The sequence below is a fragment of the Bos grunniens genome, chromosome X, assembly GCF_055505025.1.
Source record: "Bos grunniens cultivar Pamir isolate PY7600 chromosome X, Bosgru_T2T1.0, whole genome shotgun sequence".
Taxonomy (NCBI): domain Eukaryota; kingdom Metazoa; phylum Chordata; class Mammalia; order Artiodactyla; family Bovidae; genus Bos; species Bos grunniens.
The window spans coordinates 10,930,553-10,941,960 of record NC_141194.1 but is presented as its reverse complement, the minus strand read 5'-3'; the positions used below and the strand labels follow the sequence as shown (position 1 = coordinate 10,941,960).

Below are 11,408 nucleotides of genomic sequence, written 5' to 3'. Positions count from 1 at the left end.
CTAGGCAAGAACACTGGAGTGGGTTGCCATTTCCTCCTCCAATGCATGAAAGCGAAAAGTGAAAGTGACGTCGCTCAGTCGTGTCCGACTCTTAGCGACCCCATGGAGTGCAGCCTACCAGGCTCCTCCGTCCATGGGATTTTCCAGTAGTCTCCCCCTTTTGCAGGGATCATCCTAACCCAGGGATGAAACGCAGGTCTCCCGCACTGTAGGCGAATTCTTTTCCAGCTGAGATACAAGGGAAACCCAATATCCATAAAGCCACAATGGGCTTTTCCAAGTGAAGACAGGATGGCCGATCAGACACAACTGAGCAAAGAAACCAGACAGATTTTTCACTACCCACGACCGGAACCCAGGCCTTGTAATACTGGCAATGGCTTTTTTTCTTTTTTCCTTCTGCTGATTAGAGTTTCCCTGGTGGCTTAGAGAGCCTGCTTTCAATGTGGTAGACCCAGGCTCAGTTCCTGGGGAAGGTTCTCCTGAAAAGAGAATGGCTACCCACTGCAGTAGTCTTGCCTGGTGAATCCCATGGACAGAGGAGCTAGACAGTTTCTGGTCGGACACAACTGAGCAACCTTCAGAGAGAGAGCCACCTGGGAAAAGGAGAACTCTTTTTGGGTGATCCCACGTTTCTGCCACAGGTGGAATTGTCTTTTGGGCTGTGCTTTGTTTTCTGTAGTGTCAGTCACTCAGTCCTGTGGGACTGTTAGCCACCCTATGGACTGTAACCTGCCAGACTCCTCTGTCCATGGAATTCTCCAGGTCAGAATACTGGAGTGAGTTTCCATTCCCTTCTCCAGGGACTCTTCCTGACCCAGAGATGGAACCCAGGTCTCCTGCATTGCAGGTGAATTGTTTACCATGTGAGTCACCATTTTCTTTTCTAATCCACAGTTATTACTACTGGATTTAGTGGTAGTCAACTTTCATAGCTGCATTATTCATATAGGTTCGTTTTCTTTGTTCATAAACTTATGTAGGTAGGTGTAAACTTATGTGGTAGGTGTGTTCGTTCTCTTCTCCCCCATCCCACTCCAGGATGTAATATTTGTAAAAATCCATAGAAGGTCTTAGGCTTCCCTGGTAGCTCAGCTGGTAAAGAATCCCTCTTCCATGCAGGAGACCTAGGTTCGATTCCTGGGTTGGGAAGATCCCCTGGAGAATAGAACAGCTACCCACTCCAATATTCTGGGCTGGAGAATTCCATGCACCGTACAGTTCATGGGAGTCAGTTTAGACTCCCTATGAGGATTGCTGATCAAAGTGTATATCTAACTTTTCATTTATGTAATGCCAATTTTTGCTTGTCCTCCAAAGACAGTGTACCAGTGCACACTCAACAGCATTATATAAACATTTCGAGGTTTCACATGCCCAGAAAATTTTGTTTTCAGGCTTTTAGAATTTTTGATTGTCTGGGAGGTATGCAAGCCATCATTTAAAGTATTTACATATAATTTCACTGTATGGAGGAGCCATCACTTGTTCAAATCAAAATTCTGGTGTAGGGCATGTAAGAGAGTTTCCAATTTTTTATTTTATACTCAAAGCAGTGGTTGTCCAATTACTTCCTTGGACAAAATTCAAGAGTGAAAATTCTGGACTAAATGTTCCACACATTGAAAGTTTTGATCCATATTACCCACCTGTCACCTGGAAAGATTTTACAATTTTACATTCATATCTACAGTATTTGCATACCTTTACTCCCAAACGCATTTCAAAAGCAGCTTTTAAAAAAAATCTAAGTTTTGTGTATGCTTAATATTTTCTTTTTTTGTTTTTTTTTTTACATTTATTTTTTAATTGAAGGATAATTGCTTTCAGGATTTAATTTTAAAGGCCAAATGACACAGGGCTCTCAGAAGAGCAAAACCAAGAATTGCTTTTTCCCAACCCAGTTCCCACTTCCCAGAAACAACCATTTTCAATCCTTAGCAGTTTAATCTGTTTGCTTCTATAACTCATAGTATGCTTATACAGCTCTTTCTTCATTTTGTTTTAAACTGTAGCAGACAGGGTAGATGCCCACTCTGATATCAATTTTTCCTCAACCTTCAGAGATAGCTTACAATTCCTGAGCTTTCCAGGGTTCTGAAGCATTAAAATGTCCTTGTCCGCACTTGGATGCTGTTACCTGCTCTCCTGTTTTGTCAACAAGGACATATCTTTTCTTTTTATTCCTTTACTGTCATTTAGTGGGGTTTTGTGGACAGAGTAGAGATAAATGGATATATTTAATCTGCCATATTCAATCTGAAAGCTGAAGATACTGTAGATTTTATTATCATTGTAGTTATTATTATTTGGCTGCGCTAGAATCCCAGGGATGGGGAAGCCTGGTGGGCTGCCGTCTATGGGGTCCCACAGAGTCGGACACGACTGAAGCGACTTAGCAGCAGCAGCATAGGGTTTGGGAGACCTTAGTTCCCCAATCAGGGGTTGAGCCTCTGCCCCTGCAGTGGAGTCACAACCACTGGACCATCAGGGAATTCCCGTTACTTTTTGAAAACTTTGAAAATAATTAGAGTAGCATCTATGTTGGAAAGGCCTCTCCGAAAATAGGTTAACATTTGGGACACGGATGGTTGTTAAGAAACATGGAATCAGCTGAGCGCCCCCTACTGGAATATCTTGCCCAAAGCAGTCTGAGGCCTCTCATTTCCCCCGGGGCCTCTTTGTTCAGGGCCCAGCGCTTCACAATCCTGGCAGTCCACCAAAGGCGTCAGGGAGTTTCTAAAAATCCTATGCCCAGGACTCCACCCTGGGCCAATTAAATTTTTCTCTCTGTGTGTGGGGATTGGGCATCAGCATTTTTAAAGCTCTTAAGTGGTTCTGGAGTGCAGAGTCACTGTTTTCTGCTAAGCAGCTCACTGGTTTAGCTCGTTTGTAACAGCATGGCAATACTTGGACCGTAATCCATCCCGTGTTCTTGTTATGCAGTTACTTTTGTGTGTTGTCTAGATTCTGAATAGTGTCTATTTTCATGCTTTAATTTCACAAGTATGTCTTCTGTTAATCTGAGTAATGAAGCACACAGCGGCATTAACATAGTATTTTCATGCCACACTCATTTGGCAGAGGCATAGGATTTAGCCCAGTCCACATCACATTTATACTCTGCAGTAAGTCGCCATGACAGAGTGAAAACTGTCCAGTGATGTGGCCATTTTGCTGTATCTGGATTTTTGTATTGCTGGAGTACAGTAATGGTGGAGAATATTATGGTCTGAATGATTATTATCGTGATTATAACTTGGATACTTGAGTCGTAGTCACGAAAATCCTCCATTATTGTGAATTGAATCAATGTCTATATGGGGTTGCAGAGTGGACACGGCTGAGCACATCCGGACGCACTATATCAGCTACCCGCCCCACCCCGCCCCACCCTGCCCCGAAAAGCGTTATTGAGAACAGGCTTAATTCTTAGAGGGGCTGGTTAGTCTTGCTTTAGCCTGCAAAAATATAGTCATTGCTCATCATGGTTATCAGAAAAGAACAAGATGGATCAATATTTATCATCACGACTGGAGGAGGTGAAAACCCTACAACACATTTAAAGTAAAGGACTGTATGGAGCGAATTCTCTGGTGGTTAGGATTCCGTGCTTTCAGTGTCGAGAGAGCGGGTTCAATCCCTTCTGGGGGAATTAAGATCCTACAAGCTGAGTGAAGCCAACCCAACCAAAAAAAAGATGGTGACTTGGTTATGGTGATCTTTTATAATGAAGGACAGGTTACTAAATTTGAGAAGTCTACAGTGGTCTGTCTAGTCAAGGCTGTGGTTTTTCCTGTGGTCATGTATGGATGTGAGAGTTGGACTATAAAGAAAGCTGAGCGCTGAAGAATTGATGCTTTTGAACTGTGATGTTGGAGAAGACTCTTGAGAGTCCCTTGGACTGCAAGGAGATCCAACCAGTCCATCCTAAAGGAGATAAGTCCTGGGTGTTCATTGAAAGGACTGATGCTGAAGGTGAAACTCCAGTACTTTGGCCACCTCATGCGAAGTGTTGACTCACTGGAAAAGACCCTGATGCTGGGAGGGATTGGGGGCAGGAGGAGAAGGTGACAACAGAGGATGAGATGGCTGGATGGCATCACTGACTCGCTGGACATGAGTCTGAGTGAACTCTGGGAGTTGGTGATGGACAGGGAGGCCTGGCATGCTGTGATTCATGAGGTTGCAAAGAGTAGGACACGACTGAGTGACTGAACTGAACTGAACTGAACTGACAGTGAAAGTAAAATGTGTTCTTAAAACTCAAGACTATCTCAGGGCAGTTTCAGTTCTAACAATAGGAGCTGACAGGTCCTTTATACCAGGAGAGACATTTTAGTTTTCAGGAAAAACGGTAACATTTAAACCTTAAAGAAATCAGGATGCACTGAGTAAATGCTATAAAATATTGTAGTTTAACAACTGAAATCATCAGTGGGTTTATCTAAACACATCCCTCAGTGTGAAGATCACATAACCAAAGTGATTTGTGAGAAATGCATAACTGCATGAAATTAAAGCTTCATGAATATATACATCATCTGCTATAACTTACTAGTTTTCCAAGCATCTTTGGGGGCACTGTAACATGCATTTTGTCATTTTATTTTCTTTTCTTTTTTTTTTTTTTTTCTTTTCTTTTTTTTTTTCCTCTAATTTTATTTTATTTTTAAACTTTACATAATTGTATTAGTTTTTATTTTCTTCTTATCAACATAGATGGATACTTTCATGAACTAATCATTCTTGAAAATAGTCTGTCTTCTCCTAATGAAACTAATTGATTGCATTAACTATATCAAAATTTCTACCACATATTTTTTTAAACTCAAAAATAATTTGTTAAAATTGAGTGCACCTAATTTCAGGGTTGAAATATGTGTACCTTTACTTTAAAATGGTGGGAAATTCTACCAGAAAGAGCAACATACCAAATAACTCACACTATAGAAGCACATGCAGAGTCCTATTTTTTAATACCTAAAGCAGTCAAGAATGCAAATAAAAAATTGCAAGTTGAAGGTAATCTTAAGGTTTTTTTTTTTTTTTTTGGTAAACTTTAAAAATATTCTGTGAATCCTATTCATAATATTATTTTTAATGCTCAAAACTATAAGAAATATGGAACACTTCTCCGAATTTGTGTGTCATCCTTGTGCAGGGGCCATGCTAATCTCTGTATTATTCAAGTATTAGTATATGTGATATTGAAGCTTCTAGCACTGTAACATTATTTTGATTGTGCAAAACCATCTTGGTTATAATGGGGCATCTGAAAGCACAATGAGTACAAATACCTACTTTATCTCCTAAAAGATAAGCTTTTTTAATTTTCAGATATGACACATTGAGACTTGTCACTTTGTGTAAGTTAGCACTTCTGCGTATAGGAGATTCTGCCACTGTGACGAATGCATGGTAGCAGCACACAACCTCCTGAGATTGGCAAGGTCAGCTGAGGATTTGACTTACTTGCCATCAACTGCTGTAATCACAAAATAGATGGATATTGTTAATTCTTGTGTGATATTGACTCCATGCACCTAAAATAGGCTTTAAAGACTTAGTATGGTTCGATGCTCTATTTACCTTTTAAATGAGTTTTGTTATTTAGGTTTATGTGCACAAACACATCATCATCCATCCAGCCTTCACAGCTTTCAGAGTGGGCACATCAGCCCTTAGATGCTGCCTGAGAGGCTCAGAGAAAGCTCGTGAACATGTAACGTGGTTCTCACAAAGCCTCGCCTCTGTGCTTGGAAGAGCACACACTCTGAAATGTGCTATGAGAAATATCGGATTCAGCAGGATCATTCATTGTCCCCCTGGGAACTTGGATCCTCTTAATTTGGGCCTGTGGAAAGGGGAGTGGGCAACAGATGACAAATGAAGGCACTTGCAACTAGAAAGTCAGTGTGAGCTGAGGATGCTACAGGAAGAGTAAAAAGCACCAGAAAGTTCTGTTGCCCTGAGCACATCAGTGCATTTGTGTAGCGCCATCAACTCCTGCATGCTCGCTCAGTTGTGTCTGACTCTGCGACCCCATGGACTGTAGCCCACGAGGCTCCTCTGCCCATGGGATGCTCCAGGCAAGAATCCTGGAGTGGGTTTCCATGCCCTCCTCCAGGGGATCTTCCCAACCCAGGGATCAAATCTGGGTTTCCTACCTCTCCTGTGTTACAAGCAAATTCTTTACCACTAAGCCACTGGAGAAGCCCATGTATGTACTTATTAACTTTTCTCCAAAGAATTACCCCACACACTCTGATTAATAATGGGGAGCCCCCAATGTGCTCAGATTCCTCAGTCACCTTATATTCTTAAAGGTCCTGCCAAGATTGGGATCCAAGGTCATGGTTTAAAGCAGAAATCCCATTTCAGCCTGTTGGTGGCAAGGACATGACACAGAAGGGAAATGGGCAGAGTCTAGGGCTTATCTTCAGAGAAAGCTCCAGGCCCCAACAAGCATGTGCACAAGTTCTCCTAAGCCATCAGACCTCTGAGACAGGGCACAAAAGGCCTTGGGAACGCACACATGAAATTTCAAATGATTTCTCAAAAAAACTAAAAATAAAGTTGCCATATGATCCAGCAGTCCCACTCCTGGGCATGTATCTGGACAAAAATATAATTCTAAAAGATATATGCTAGTTCATAGCAACACTACTTACAATAGCCAAGACATGGAAACAATTTGTGCTATAAGAAGCCTTCCTCAGCCATGTCTTCTGGGTTTCCTCTGGGGGAGTTGTTAAGCACAGCTGGCTTCCTTGGGGGCTTGGGGATGTACTAGATCAGTATTGTGCACCTGAAAACAGACAATGTTAATTTTTCTAATAAAAATAACTTAAGAAACAAAAGACAGATTAATAAAAAGAAAGTACACACGGTTGGGAAAACTGGACAGATACATGTAAATGAATGAAATAAGAACACCCCCTAACACCATACACAAAAATAAACTCAAAATGGATTAAAGACTTAAATGTAAGGCTGGATACTATAAAACTCTTACCCCCTCTTTACCCCCTGGTAGCCACAAGTTTATTTTCTACATCTGTGACTCTATTGCTATTTTGTAGATAAGTTTATTTTTAGCACACCCCCTTTTTTAGACTCCACATATAAGTGATGCCATATGGTGTTTGTCTGTCTCTGACACTTCACTCAGTATAACAATCTGCAAATCTCTCCATGTTGTGGCAGATGGCATTATTTCATTCATTTTTATAGCTGAATAATATTCCATTGTGTATATGTACCACTTCTGCTTTATCCATTTCTCCATTGGTGGCCATTTAGGTTGTTTCCATGTCTTGGCTATTGTAAATAGTGCTGCAATGAACACAGGGGTGCATGTATCTTTCTGAATTATAATTTTCTCCAGATACATGCCCAGGAGTGGGATTGCTGGATCATATGGTAGCTCTATTTTTAGTTTTTTAAGGAACCTCCATACCTCATGTGAAGAGTTGACTCATTGGAAAAGACTCTGATGCTGGGAGGGATTGGGGGCAGGAGGAGAAGGGGTCGACAGAGGATGAGATGCCTGGATGGCATCACTGACTCGATGGACGTGAGTCTGAGTGAACTCTGAGAGTTGGTGACGGATAGGGAGGCCTGGCGTGCTGTGATTCATGGGGTCACAAAGAGTCGGACACGACTGAGCAACTGAACTGAACTGATACTGTTCTCCATAGTGGCTGTACCAGTTTATGTTCCCACTGACAGTGTAGTAGGGTTCGCTTTTCTCCATACCCTCTCTTATTGTTTGTAGACTTTTTGATGATGGCCATTCTGACTGGTGTGAGGTGATACTTCATTGTAGTTTTGATTTGCATTTCTCTCATAATTAGTAATACTGACCATCTTTTCATGTGCTTTGTAGCCATCTGAATGTCTTCTTTGAAGAAGTGTCTACTTAGATCTTCCACCCACTTTTTGATTGGGGTGTTTGTATTCTTGATATTGAGCTACATGAGCTGTTTATGTATTTTAGAGATTAATCCCTTGTCAATTCCTGCCCTATCCATCAGGATGTCTCACTGAGCTTAGGACATCCAAAACTGAACTCTTGGTCAGCTCTCCAAAACTCATTTCCTGCTTATCATCCATTCCCCCTGTTTCAGGAGTGTCCAGAATGATTAGTGTCGAAAACCTGGACGTCATTCCTGACCACTCGCTCTTCCTCCCCACTTATGTGCAGTCAGGTTCTAAGTCCTACTCCAGACCATGTGTCAAGTCCATCTCCTTCTCTCCCTCCTGCCTTCCACCATCCAGCCCTATAACCATCCTCTCTCACCAGAACCCCCACCAGCCCCCCGCCAAGAGCTTCCCCTAGCTTCTTCTTTTGTCCCCTCTAGTCCATGTCTTAGAGTTTTCTCCTTGAGAATAAATTAGGTCAGGTCAGCTCTCTCCTTAAAACCTCCCAGCAACTCTCCATTGGATTAAGAATAAGTGAGAGAAATAGAAGAAGCAGTGAAGAGTTCCAAGTTTTGTATACTCCTGGCATGGGAAATTTGAAGATGCATCAACACACACTGGGATACACTTGATAGCTTGAGCATTTTGGATTGGGTTCTCAGATGCCTACACGTCCAGGAAAGTGAGATGTTTGGGGGGCATCCCTGGGCCTGCAGGACTTGGACTCTGTATGTCAAAAATGGATGGGAGCCCAAAATTTATTTTAACTAGTTGGGTACTATGGACTTGTCGTGCTGGAAGGTATGATAAAAACAGGAGAAAGCAAAAACAAATCTCTTCTGGCTAGACCTTGTTGTCTGTATTTAGAAAACACTTCTTTCGTTTGGCAATATTTAAATGTAAAAACATCAGCAAAAAAGTTTTAACTTCTCAATTTGTCTTGGAGAATATCATAAAGTTTCCTGGAACCTGACCATAAACAGGCATACTAACAATTCTGGCAAAGTGTATTTGCACAGAAAATGAGAAATCCCATGAAGAAACACTATATGACTTACACAATCCCTGGAATGTTTTAAAAAACATTAACTTCAGCTGTGGAGATGGCGATTTGTGATTAATCTGATCAATGTAGACAGCAAGCTGTAATGCGTGAAAGGAGCTCTGGGCAATTCAGCATGTAGCTCAGACAGCCACAGCTCAGGGCCTCCTCCCCACAGAGACTGTTCACCTACAGAGCCACTTCCCTGCCCTCAGGACTGGGTGCCTTGAGCCTTCTATATGTCCAGTGTTGTTTAGGAAGAGAGATCAAAGGCAGAGCGCACAGCACACATGCGCAAGCAGCTGTCTAGCCTGGTCAGACTTCCCAGGGTGGCAGCGAATGTTGGTGGGATCCTTTCAGTCCAAGACCAAGAATTCTCTTTCTAGCTTTGTCTTTCTCTTTCAGGAACTCCTTTTTTATTGATCACCCCACGTTTACCAGGTTCCATAGAGTTGGGTTAATCCAGCCAAATGCATATGAGCTCATGATACTCAGATGTCTCTTAAATTCAGGACTAAGAATGCCTTAACCATGCATTCTTGATCTCCCAGCATGCACTGTGCCAATTTTCTACATTAAAAAAAATGCTTTGCTAAATATGAAACTAAATGCAAATCACACTGATAGCTTTCTAAGTTTTTGTTTCTTGTTTCAGTGGATTCACACAGGAGGAAAATATCATGTGTACTAGACTTTAGGAAAAGAAATGGTCTTGGAATATTACTCTCTTCATCAAGGTGGGCTAACTTTATGTGTCAAACCATCCCAAAATCAGAGTGGCTGAACACAGTAGAAGTTCATTTCTTTGCCTGCCTTCATTTCCAACACACATTTGAGAGAGTCTGCTACGTGCTTTCACATGGGACCAGGTTCCATCCATCTTGAGGTGCCATCTTTGGCCAGGGCCCCAGTGTCCTCTATATGGGCTGATGGAAACGGAGTCGAGGATCCCACAGGAGGCTTTGTGCACAGGCTTGGAGACGGTCTACCCCCATTCTGTTGGCCAAAACCAGTCATGTCGCCCCACCTAACCAGCAGGCTGGCTGGGAAGTATAGTGTAGCTTTGTGCCCAGAAGACACAGAAATGGATTTACTGAGCACTTAGCCTTCTATAAGCATCTAAATGCAGAGTTCCAAAGAAGAGCAAGAAGAGATAAGAAAGCCTTCCTCAGCGATCAATGCAAAGAAATAGAGGAAAACAACAGAATGGGAAAGACTAGAGATCTCTTCAAGAAAATTACAGATACCAAGGGGACATTTCATGCAAAGATGGGCTCGATAAAGGACAAAAATGGTATGGACCTAACAGAAGCAGAAGATATTAAGAAGAAGTGGCAAGAATACACAGAAGAACTGTACAAAAAAGATCTTCACGACCCAGACAATCACAATGGTATGATCACTCACCTAGAGCCAGACATCCTGGAATGTGAAGTCAAGTGGGCCTTAGAAAGCATCACTATGAACAAAGCTAGTGGAGGTGATGGAATTCCAGTGGAGCTATTTCAAATCCTGAAAGATGATGCTGTGAAAGTGCTGCACTCAATGTGCCAGCAAATTTAGAAAACTCAGCAGTGGCCACAGGACTGGAAAAGGTCAGTTTTCATTCCAATCCTAAAGAAAGGCAATGCCAAACAATGCTCAAACTACCACACAATTGCATTCATCTCACACGCTAGTAAAGTAATGCTCAAAATTCTCCAAGCCAGGCTTCAGCAATACGTGAACCATGAACTTCCTGCTGTTCAAGCTGGTTTTAGAAAAGGCAGAGGAACCAGAGATCCAATTGCCAACATCTGCTAGATCATAGAAAAAACAAGAGAATTCCAGAAAAACATCTATTTCTGTTTTATTGACTATGCCAAAGCCTTTGACTGTGTGGATCACAAGAAACTGTGGAAAATTCTGAAAGAGATGGGAATACCAGAGCACCTGACCTGCCTCTTGAGAAATCTGTATGTAGGTCAGGAAGCAACAGTTAGAACTGGACATGGAACAACAGACTGGTTCCAAATAGGAAAAGGAGTACGTCAAGGATGTATATTATCACCCTGCTTATTTAACTTATATGCAGAGTACATCATGAGAAACGCTGGACTGGAAGAAACACAAGCTGGAATCAAGATTGCCAGGAGAAATATCAATAACCTCAGATATGCAGATGACACCACCCTTATGGCAGAAGGTGAAGAGGAACTAAAAAGCCTCTTGATGAAAGTGAAAGTGGAGAGTGAAAATGTTGGCTTAAAGCTCAACATTCAGAAAACGAAGATCATGGCATCTGGTCCCGTCACTTCATGGGAAATGGATGCGGAAACAGTGGAAAGAGTGTCAGACTTTATTTTTTGGGGGCTCCAAAATCACTGCAGATGGTGACTGCAGCCATGAAATTAAAAGACGCTTACTCCTTGGAAGGAAAGTTATGTCCAACCTAGATAGC

At 42.0% G+C, this 11,408-nt stretch overlaps 1 non-coding gene across 1 annotated transcript; it reads right to left on the bottom strand.

Annotated features, from left to right (window-relative positions):
- Nucleotides 1-5,118: 5,118 nt before the first annotated feature.
- On the bottom strand, nucleotides 5,119-5,226 carry LOC147339773 (U6 spliceosomal RNA). Its single transcript, XR_015160048.1, has one exon. It is a non-coding gene; the product is annotated as a U6 spliceosomal RNA (small nuclear RNA).
- Between the last annotated feature and the right edge of the window lie 6,182 nt (nucleotides 5,227-11,408).